Raw genomic sequence first — 10,109 nt, 5'->3', positions numbered from 1 at the left:
TGGTCCTGATTTAGATAACAAGATTCTGAACTTCGTGATGATATGAAAGTCGAATGAGACTTTGGGTATCATGGAGGAAATGAACACATTTTCCATGTGGGATAAATATAAATAATTTGTGGCTGTAGGAAAGTTGGTAGCAGAGTAATGATGTCAACAAATTCTCTGACATTTCTCCCATTGGGTGGTTGGATTTATTTTCCTTCCCATTGGACTGAGAGTCCTCTGAGCACATGGCATGGTGGGATGGAGCGAGAGCGACATTATGGCAGTTGCAGGGCTAGATTTTAAGAAGATTAGAAGCCTCTGCCTTTATCTCTTAAAGCTCTGAGCTACCATTTAAAAATCTGATTTCCCAGGTGAAGACACCACATGGAGAAGACCTAAGAATACATGGGGAAGGAAAGGAGAATTTGAACTAAGGAGCCCAGCTGCAGCCAGTCTTTCAGATGTCACTCTGCAAGTACAAGGCATGAGAGTGAAGTTATGTGAACAATGTCAGTCAATGTCAAAGAGAGAAAACCACCCAGCCAGACCTGCCCAAGTTCTAATCAACACAATCATGCGATGTAATAAAATGCCTTTCATTTCAAGTCACTATATTTTGAGATAATTAGTTTTGCAGCAAGAGATAATTGGCATGTCCCCCTAAGAAACGGAATTAGAAAGAATTGAGAAGCCTGAGTGGAATGTGTATATTTACATCAACGGAAGTAATGACTGAATAAAACATAGAATTTTTGATATTAGGAATAAAGATAGATCTTTGGTGATGGGATACAATGACCCCAGAGTATCAAGGAACATTTACATGTTTATGATTCACATAACCAAATAGCTGAGGACTTAGGTTTCTGGCTAACCATGTGAGTAATGAGTATTGAGACATACAATTTATTGGTGTATTCATTTTCATAAGAACTTTCAGGTGGTCATGGTCCTGGATGAATTTGGGGAATAGGTTAGGTAGCTTTGTGGGAGTTCTGATTCTAAAGATTGATGGCCCTTATCTTGTGATTCAGACTTCTCTCAGAGGCTTTCTGACACTTGCTAAAAGTTCTTAATTATATCCATTCATTCAGCAATATTCATTGTGTTACATGCCTATTTGAGTTTGTTAATTATTTTGTTAAGCAGGTTTTCCAATGCTTTTGTTCTCCTTTTGCTCTTAGAGACATTGAAAATTACAATGTTGTGCCAAATTTTACAAAGGTTTTGCTTATTATTTTACAGACATTTTCTTAAACTTTTGTCTGACTATGTTATTTGACAAGTTCTGTCTTCAAATTCTGAGATTCTTCCTTATGTTTGATCTAGTCTATTGTTGGAGATTTCAGGTGTATTTTGTAATTAATTTGATGAATTATTCAGTTCCAGAATTTCTGTTTGGTTGTCTTTTACATGTCTGTGTCTTTGGTAAATTTCTAATTCATATTCTTAATTGTTTCTCATTTCTCTATATTTTTTACCCAATTCTCTTGTATCTTTCTGAGCTTCTTTAAAATCTTTATCTGGGATTTTATAAAGTCCATTTTGATTAGGAGCTATTGCTGAAGAATAATTCTTCCTTTGGATGTGTCATAGTTCCTTGCTTTTTCATGTTTCCTGTGTCTTTTCATTGATATCCATGCATCTTGCATAACAGTTGTTTCTTCTAAATTTTAAAATTTTCTTTCATAGGAGAGGACTTTTTCAGAATATATATCTCTCTATATATTTTGGAATAAATATATATTTGGTTGGGTAGGGCATTTTGCTTTGATTTTGGATGCATGCAGTAGTGTTCTGTCTATATTATTTATTTAGCTGTAAAGAGCGTCAGTGATATCTGTGATTTTTCTAGTAGCTTAGGGTGCAGTTATTAGTAGAAGCTGTGGTAAAGTTTTGTTGGGGATTATAATGCCAATAGAGCCAGTCTTCAGGCCTTACTGGTAATAGCATTGGGTTGAGTATGCTTGTCCTTGGGCTCCAGTGTGGCATATGCTGGCACCAATGTTAGTGAGTTCAAGCAACCTGATTCTTGGGGCTCCAGGTGACTTACTCAGATGTCAGTAATGTCCGTGGTGGCCCAGGCATGTTGGAGGGTTCTTGGGTCCCTTAGCAGTGGATTTGATATGAACAATGGCAGTAGTGGTGGTGGAGCAACCTACTGGCACCCAAGAGGCTCTGTTGGTGTTTGTGGTAGCTGCAACAAGTTTAGTGGGCCATTCACCTTTTCTTGTTGGCGGTGCATGTGGATGAGTGCCAGCTGTGTGTTATCAGCAGGTTTTGTTGGTCTGACCCCAGACCCTGGGGGGAGTATTTAGATGCAATTGGTGGAGGACTGAGCTGGGCAATTTCTAGGCCCCTGGGTGCACAAGTACTAGGGCAATGGGACAGGCCAGCAGACTTGTCCTCTTGCACCCTGGTAGTGTATTCAGGTGCAGGCAGAGATAGGCAGAGGCAGAGTGGTCCCCAGGAGACTGGCAAAATGCTCAGCAGTAGGCAATGGCAGCAACACTGTGGGTTTTCCACCAGGTGGAGTGAGGTTATTCTCAGTGAGGACAATGTAGGGAGGTAGCTGTGTGATGCGTGGTTTCCTTGCCCTTTGGTCCCATAGCAGCCCACAGCAGTGATAGTGCGATGTGTCCTCACGGCATGTGAAAATGCCCAGCCTCCCCTCTTCCTCCTTGGTCAAGCAGTGGCAAAAGCAGCAACAGCCCTGGCTCTAGGGAAGGACACAGACTTTTATAGTTTGGGCTCTTGGAATAACACCAGCTGCAGGCCTGAGATTGGGGAGGGTGGAGCCATTCTCCAGGAGAGCTGTGTAGGTGGTTAGCTGTGGGGATTGTGGTTTGTTACCATTGAAGGCTGCAGCTGTCGGGGCATTTGTCCTTGCAGTGTAAGAAGGTGCCCAGCCTTCCCTCCCCGTCCTTGGTCTGGGGCAGCAACAGTAGCATCAGCCCCAGGATAGGATTTAGTTTTGGGGGGCTTAACTTTCAGAATGGCAAAAGGCTGCAGCTGGTCAGGGTTTGGAAGTCTGTGGGACTCAGCATGAATTACCTCTCTGGAGTAGTTCCTCTGTGCAGTCTCTGGGCAACTCTCTGTGTTAGTGTTGAGGCCTGCATGGATTGAGGGGTTTTCCAATAGCTAGGATTGTGAAAGTTTGCGATGGGAATGTGGAGCTCTGGGGGATTTTTACCTGCCATTTCCTAGCATCTGGGCACTTTTCTCAGTTCTCAGCCAATCCCAGCCAAGCAGGCTGCCTACCTTCCCTCTTCTTATTTACTTCCCATTGCTTCTCTGTTGGACCGCAGTGTTCTGGCTTACATGATCTATTTGAAGTGTGAATATATATGTGCTATTTTGGTTCCTCTCTGTGGAGGAGGTGCATACAAGCTGCATCTAGTCAGCCATCTTGAACCACCTCCCTCAAAAGATATATATTTTTATCATATATTCTGTTTGTGAATATGTTAAGTAATAGGTATAATAAATGTGTTAACATGCCTTAAAACACCTTCACATTCAATGTACACCTCGACTGAATGATTTTGTGACTTATAGTCTTCTAGTTCCATGATTTTTCCACATACTGTTATTGTTTTCCATCAACAGTGTGGGTAATGCAGTTATCTCTTGAACTAACACATTAAATAATTAATGCCACTTTTGGGGCCCTTGAATGTCCTTTGCATGTGTGAAGAACAATACAATTGTTGGACCCTTACATCGAGATTGTCACTGAACGCATGTGATTATCGACTTCCAGTACCCTCCCCTCTCTCCACATTTTTGTTTGTATCTTTCGGAACCCCAATGGAAGGTAAGGCTCATTTTTTTGTCTGTCATGAAAATTAGGGGATGTAATTGGTCATCAGGTTAAGTGTCCTTTAACTATGCCAAGTCTAAAGACAATTGCTAGAGACCACTGTTGCCTCTCTGTACATACTGACTTTCAGAGTCTCAATTCTGGTTCAGTTATGAAAACCTTTGCCTGTTACCAGCAAAATGAACGTTCTCTGATTCATGCAAAATACCTGGTACCATGCTTGGCTGGGATCAGAGGCTGCATAGCTTCTTTCCCCTTGTGTTCCACATTCAAATCATATTTACAAAGTACTTTCATCAACTAATACTTCTGTGTATTCTTTTTTTTCTGTTACTTTGGATGATGATATTGTTTAATCATCTTCCAATCTGCATTAATTGTGCTATCTCTAGGGATGTTAAAACATTTGTTTAGTGACTTGTGGGATACGCTAATATATTATCCTTTTTAATCTTAGTAAATACCTACAGTCATATCAGAGAGTAGAAACTATGTTTCATCTCCAGAAAGAGAAATTTAGTCAGTCCTTAGGAAAGCCCAACCCTAGGACATATCATTGTCTGTTCCTTTTTCCCTCAGGCTATCATTCAATCCTGACGCTTCCTTTCCTGAAATTGTAACACAGAATTAAACTTATTTTAGAGAACTTAGAAAACAATAAGAGAAAAAAAGATAACATTTATCTCCACAGAAACAAGCAGTGTTAACATGATAATATATATATATTTGGTTTCATTATGTAGATATTTATGTTTGTATGAATGTGTTTGCATATTAGTGCACATATAAAAAATATAGTACACATATTTTTTCTTAGCTTCACATTATTGTCATTGTCTTTACCAAAATTACTTCAAAAATGTAAGTCAGTAAGAGTATAGTAATTCATTCTATTGATCTAACACAATATATTTAATTTACTTCTATTTTTGAACTTTTGTATCAAGATAAATATTTTGTCATTCTTTCATATTATTTTTACTTGAATTCTTGTCTAAATTTATCTTTAGAATTTATGCCGAGAAATGGAATTACCAGGTCAAATGGCATTAATAACTTATTTGTTCTGAAAATTATTTCTGCAGAAAAATTTTAACAATTTTTGCTTCCACAATCAATGGACAGGAGAGCCCATCTCACTACACCTTTTTCTAACATTATCACTATAGTTTCTCTTGCAGACATTTACTTTCTTGTTCACCATCTCTATAGCCAAAATCCTTAGAACTGTTTTTCATCTTAACCATTACAGTCTTGTATTGGGCTTAGTTCCATTATAAAGTTTTGGGTTAATAAGAGCCCAGTAATTAACTGGAGATGTTAGTAAAAGTAAACAAAAATATTCTGAATTTTGTGCATGACCTTATATGCACAAACCATTGTTTCAACCGTATTTCTTTTCCCTAAATGCTATCAACTGTTAGCTCAAAGACCCTTATCCATATTTCCCATACAACTGTGTTTTGTCTATAAACTCTTAAAATTACAGAGCTGCAGTGACTCCAACTCTCCATTTTTTACTGATCTTCTCAGCTTCATTAAATACATGTATGAAAGAAACCTTTCCCTATTAATTCCAAGTTTAAAACTTCCCTAATACTAACTTCTGCGTTATGCCCAGTTTGCCTTATTTTTCTTCTTTCATTGTCAAAATGAAATATGTCTTGGAATCTCTTCAAATCATTCACTCTTTTATTCATCCAAGAAATAGATATTCATTGTGTTGAGTGCTGGAAAGGTACTGCAGTCCTGGCTTTCTGTTGTGTTCCTAATGCTTAGAATTCCTGAGGGAAATCCCAGGGGCCGGTAATGTGTAACTGGTAATGTTTTATTGCTCCAGTTCACTTTGGGTTTGGTTTTTCATTACTCATCATCTGTCACAAAGTGTAAGTAAGCCCTAAGAAAAATTTACACTCTCTTCTTATACTCTAGTCTAAAACCACATTATTAATGTCATCTTTGCATATTTCATATTGAATATAAATATTTGAAAATAGCTACTATACCTTCCTTCCATTTGTTTTCAATTGGACATTAACCAATGATTATATTTCTTTGACAAACTTACTCCCTATTAAATTTATAATAGATATTCACTATGGCAATGCTCACATAGTTACAAAGCACTATACGTTATGTTTTGTAGTAATGTATCCTAACACCAAAACAAGGTATCCTCTTCGAATTAGTCAATATTTTCAATACACAAAAGTTAGCTATATCTTGTGAGGGCTTGCATTGGCCATAAAAAGGATACTCAAAAAATACAGAAGTAGCATGATGAAAGAAAACCTGGGACCCTGTAGTGTTCCTAGAGTTGAAGACCTGAGGAAAGATTATTTGGTCTGAGGGGCTGGTCTCTGATATTCTCAGATATTCATGAAGTCTCCGCAGTTTTAGCTTTATTTCTGGAGCTCAAGGTGAGCCTCTAGAGAGAGTGCAGAATCTTAAGATGAGTCTCTGAACCATAGGTGCGTCTGGAACCTTGGCAGATCCCTAATATTTTAAGTTAACATTAATGAAAGGGCAAAGTCTGCAGAAACTCAAGGGCTATAATTGTAGGTTCACAGTGTTCAATCCTAGTGTGACCCATGGAGAGGAAGAAGAGGCCTGCGTTCTGGAAAAGATCAGGTTTTAGATGTGAATAATGTTGCAGTGCTGCTGACCTGGGGAGAGGTTGGTGGGGCAGAGAAATGGGGAGAGGTTGGTGGGGCAGAGAAATGGGGAGAGGTTGGTGGGGCAGAGAAAAATTAAGAAGGTCAGTATTGGCAAAGGGAATTGGACCAGACCTGAACGTGCAGATGAGATCCCAGATGAAGGCAGGTTTGAGGAACCATAGAAGCAAAGAAGAGTCTACAGAAGAGTGTTTTTAGGTTCCACTTTTGACTTCTGTCCTGGCCTTCCATATGTTTACTGTATACTAGATTTTATGTGTGATGTAACTAGCCACCTCTGTGTTTTTTATTTTCCCTTCCATTTTCCTTGAACCTGTTAAAAGGATCCTGTACCTCTTTCTTCTGGCAGCACTACTGCTAAATTCCTGAAGAGTTTGGCCATGTAGTATGTCTTACCCCACTGGGGCTAGTGATTATAACTTATTATGTAGGATGCTATAGGAAATGGGGATAAAATGTCATATGACAACATCCCTCAAAGTACTAAAATATAGTCAATTAGATGAAACATTGGCATGTATAATGCTAGTACAAAGTAGTATGTAAAATATTCAATGAGAGCAAAACATTTTAATTATCTAGAAAAAAAACACTGATTATTCTTTAGCTGTAGTAACAAGCAACTACCAGATCTGCTGTGAAACAATTCTAACTGACCAATGACAACCTCACATCAGTAATAACACTTCTGGATGCCTAGCATTTTGTGATAGATCCATACTTCTGGGAGTCAGCTAATGTGCAACATCTACACCTAAATAACTAACTCTCCACAGTTAATGGTCAACACATCCCTAGCAGGTCTTGCTTCTGTGTGGCCATCAATCTCACTTGTCCAAACCCTGTAGAAGAGCAGCAGTTTCTTTATTCAAAGACATTGCATCCTGCAAGCACCATTTTCCCTCACTGAGTAAGCAACAATTAATCTTTCTGTTTTAGATTTTGATTGGTGGCTTCTTTTGAATTCATTGATTAAACCCAATTTGGTCAGACATGTTTCTCCTGGAGTCACAAATTATCAGGAAATGAGCAGCCCAGGGAAGACAATTCTCCAAGTTTAGACTGACCAATCCTGAAATCCTGACTTTAACAATGTCTTTACCAAGCCGGGTGTTGTCATGAGAAATAATTATGCCAGTTTTTAGGATGTAGATGATATCAGGGATAAAAAGTTTCCTTGTAAAAACAAGTTAGTTGACAATTTTGGCAAGAGGTCTATAAATGCTAAGACATGCTGTTTCTAACTTAGGGATGTCAGAATCTAAATGGGAAGCCTATGAAATGTTTACCTGAGCCTGTGAGTGGAAGTAAAGAAGATGTGATGAACTTCCACTTCTCACCACTGCCTGCTATTAATCAGGCTTGTCGTGGCCAGGTCCCTTATATTGTTTCCATTATAACCAGAGAGGAAAGAGCCAAAAGCCTTAAAGAAAGTGGGTTTAGGAATTCGTGGAGGAGCGGAGAGGTGCGGAGCCTCTGCTGGGATCCACGTCTGCTGAGCAGCTCCAGGAACATGACTGCAGCGGTGACTGCCGGGAAGTGACACGGGCACCGGCCGTCCTGGGAAAGCTGGGGTCCCTGGAGTTACAGCTCCCGGAGCTCTGGCGGCTGCTCCACCAGCGAAAGAGATCCCAGAGGTCCTAGTGGACCCACGCAGCTGGCAGCGCTATGTGCGGGGCCACTTTTTGGGCAAGGGCGGCTTTGCCAAGTGCTTCAAGATCTCAGAAGCGGACAACAAGGTTGTGTTCGCGGGCAAGATTGTGCCTAAGTCGCTGCTGCTCATGCCGCTCCAGAAGGAGATGTCCATGGGAATATCCATTCACTGCAGCCTCGCCCAGCAGCACGTCGTAGGATTCCATGGTTTTTTCGAGGACAACAACTTTGTGTTCGTGGTGTTGGAGCTCTGCCGCCGGAGGTCTCTCCTGGAGCTGCACAAGAGGAGGAAAGCCCTAACTGAGCCTGAGGCCTGACACTATGTAGTCTGCGGCAAATTGTGCTTGGCTGCCAGTACCTGCACCGAAACCGAGTTATTCACCGAGACCTCAAGCTGGGCAACTTTTTCCTGAATGAGGATCTGGAGGTGAAAATAGGGGATTTGGGACTGGCAATCAAAGTCTAATATGATGGGGAGAGAAAGAAGACCCTGTGCGGAACTCCTAATTACATAGCTCCAGAGGTGCTGAGCAAGAAAGGGCACAGTTTCGAGGTGGATGTGTGGTCCATTGGGTGTATCATGTATACCTTGTTAGTGGGCAAGCCACCTTTTGGGACTTCTTGCCTAAAAGAGACCTACCTCCGGATCAAGAAGAGTGAATACAATATTCCCAAGCACATCAACCCTGTGGCCGCCTCCCTCATCCAGAAGATGCTTCAGGCAGATCCCACTGCCCGCCCAACCATTAATGAGTTGCTTAACAATGAGTTCTTTACTTCTGGCTACATCCCAGCCCGTCTCCCCATCACCTGCCTCACCATTCAATCACCGAGGTTTTCCATCGTTCCCAGAAGCCTGGACCCCAGCAACAGAAAGCCCCTCACGGTCCTCAGTAAATGCTTGGAGAACCCCCTACCTGAGTGTCCCCGGGAAAAAGAAGAACCAGCAGTTTGAGAAACGCGTGAGGTGGTCGACTGCCACCTCACTGATATGCTGCAGCAGCTGCACAGCGTCAATGCTCCAAGCCCTCGGAGGGAAGGCTGGTCAGGCAAGAGGAGGCTGAGGATCCTGCCTGCATCTCCATCTTCTGGGTCAGCAAGTGAGTGGACTATTCAGAGAACTACGGCCCTGGGTATCAGCTGTGTGATAACAGCGTGGAGGCGCTCTTCGATGATGGTAACATCACAGATAAAGTGTGATGGCACCGAGTCCTACCTCACCGTGAGTTCCCATCTCCATTCCTTGATGAAGAAGATCACACTCCTTAAATATTTCAGCAATTACTTGAGTGAGCACTTGCTGAAGGCAGGTGCCAACATCATGCCTCGCAAAGATGATGAGCTCGCCCGGCTGCCCTACCTGCGGACCTGATTCCACACCCACAGCGCCATCATCCTGCACCTCAGCAACGGCAGCGTGCAGATCAACTTCTTCCAGGATCACACCAAGCTCATCTTGTGCCCACTGATGGCAGCCGTCACCTACATCGACGAGAACCGGAACTTCTGCACCTAACCGCCTGAGTCTCCTGGAGGAGTAAGGCGGCTGCAAGGAGCTGGCCAGCCAGCTCTGCTACGCCCGCACCATGGTGGACAAGCTGCTGAGCTCGTGCTCTGGCAGCAACCGCTTCAAGGCCTCCTAGTAGCCGCCCACCCATCCGGACTGATGCCCTCCTCACTCCTACCTGCACCTGGGGCCCACATTGGTTGGCTCCCGCAGTGCCATGTCTGCAGTGTGCCCCCGAGCCCCGGGGGCTGGGCAGACCTGCATCATCCTTGAGGATAGGGGTTGCTGTGTAAGTTATTTTTTGTACATGTTCGAGTGTGGGTTCTACAGCTTTGTCCCTTTCCCCTCAACCCCACCATATGCATTGCACAGAACATTTTTCTACTGAGTTCGGGACTGTCCTTTCCTTGGCTTTATACACACTAAACAGATGTGAATCTTCTAAAAAAAAAAAGAAGGGGGT

The 10,109-nt window shown here is 42.1% G+C and overlaps 1 pseudogene; it reads left to right on the top strand.

The window, feature by feature from the left end:
- Positions 1-7,999: 7,999 nt before the first annotated feature.
- LOC100433031 (serine/threonine-protein kinase PLK1-like) lies at positions 8,000-9,782 on the top strand (annotated as a pseudogene).
- The last annotated feature ends 327 nt before the right edge of the window (positions 9,783-10,109 follow it).

Source organism: Pongo abelii, chromosome 7 (assembly GCF_028885655.2).
Source record: "Pongo abelii isolate AG06213 chromosome 7, NHGRI_mPonAbe1-v2.0_pri, whole genome shotgun sequence".
Taxonomy (NCBI): Eukaryota; Metazoa; Chordata; class Mammalia; order Primates; family Hominidae; genus Pongo; species Pongo abelii.
The sequence above is the reverse complement of the archived record's forward strand: the minus strand, read 5'-3'. Positions and strand labels throughout refer to the sequence as shown.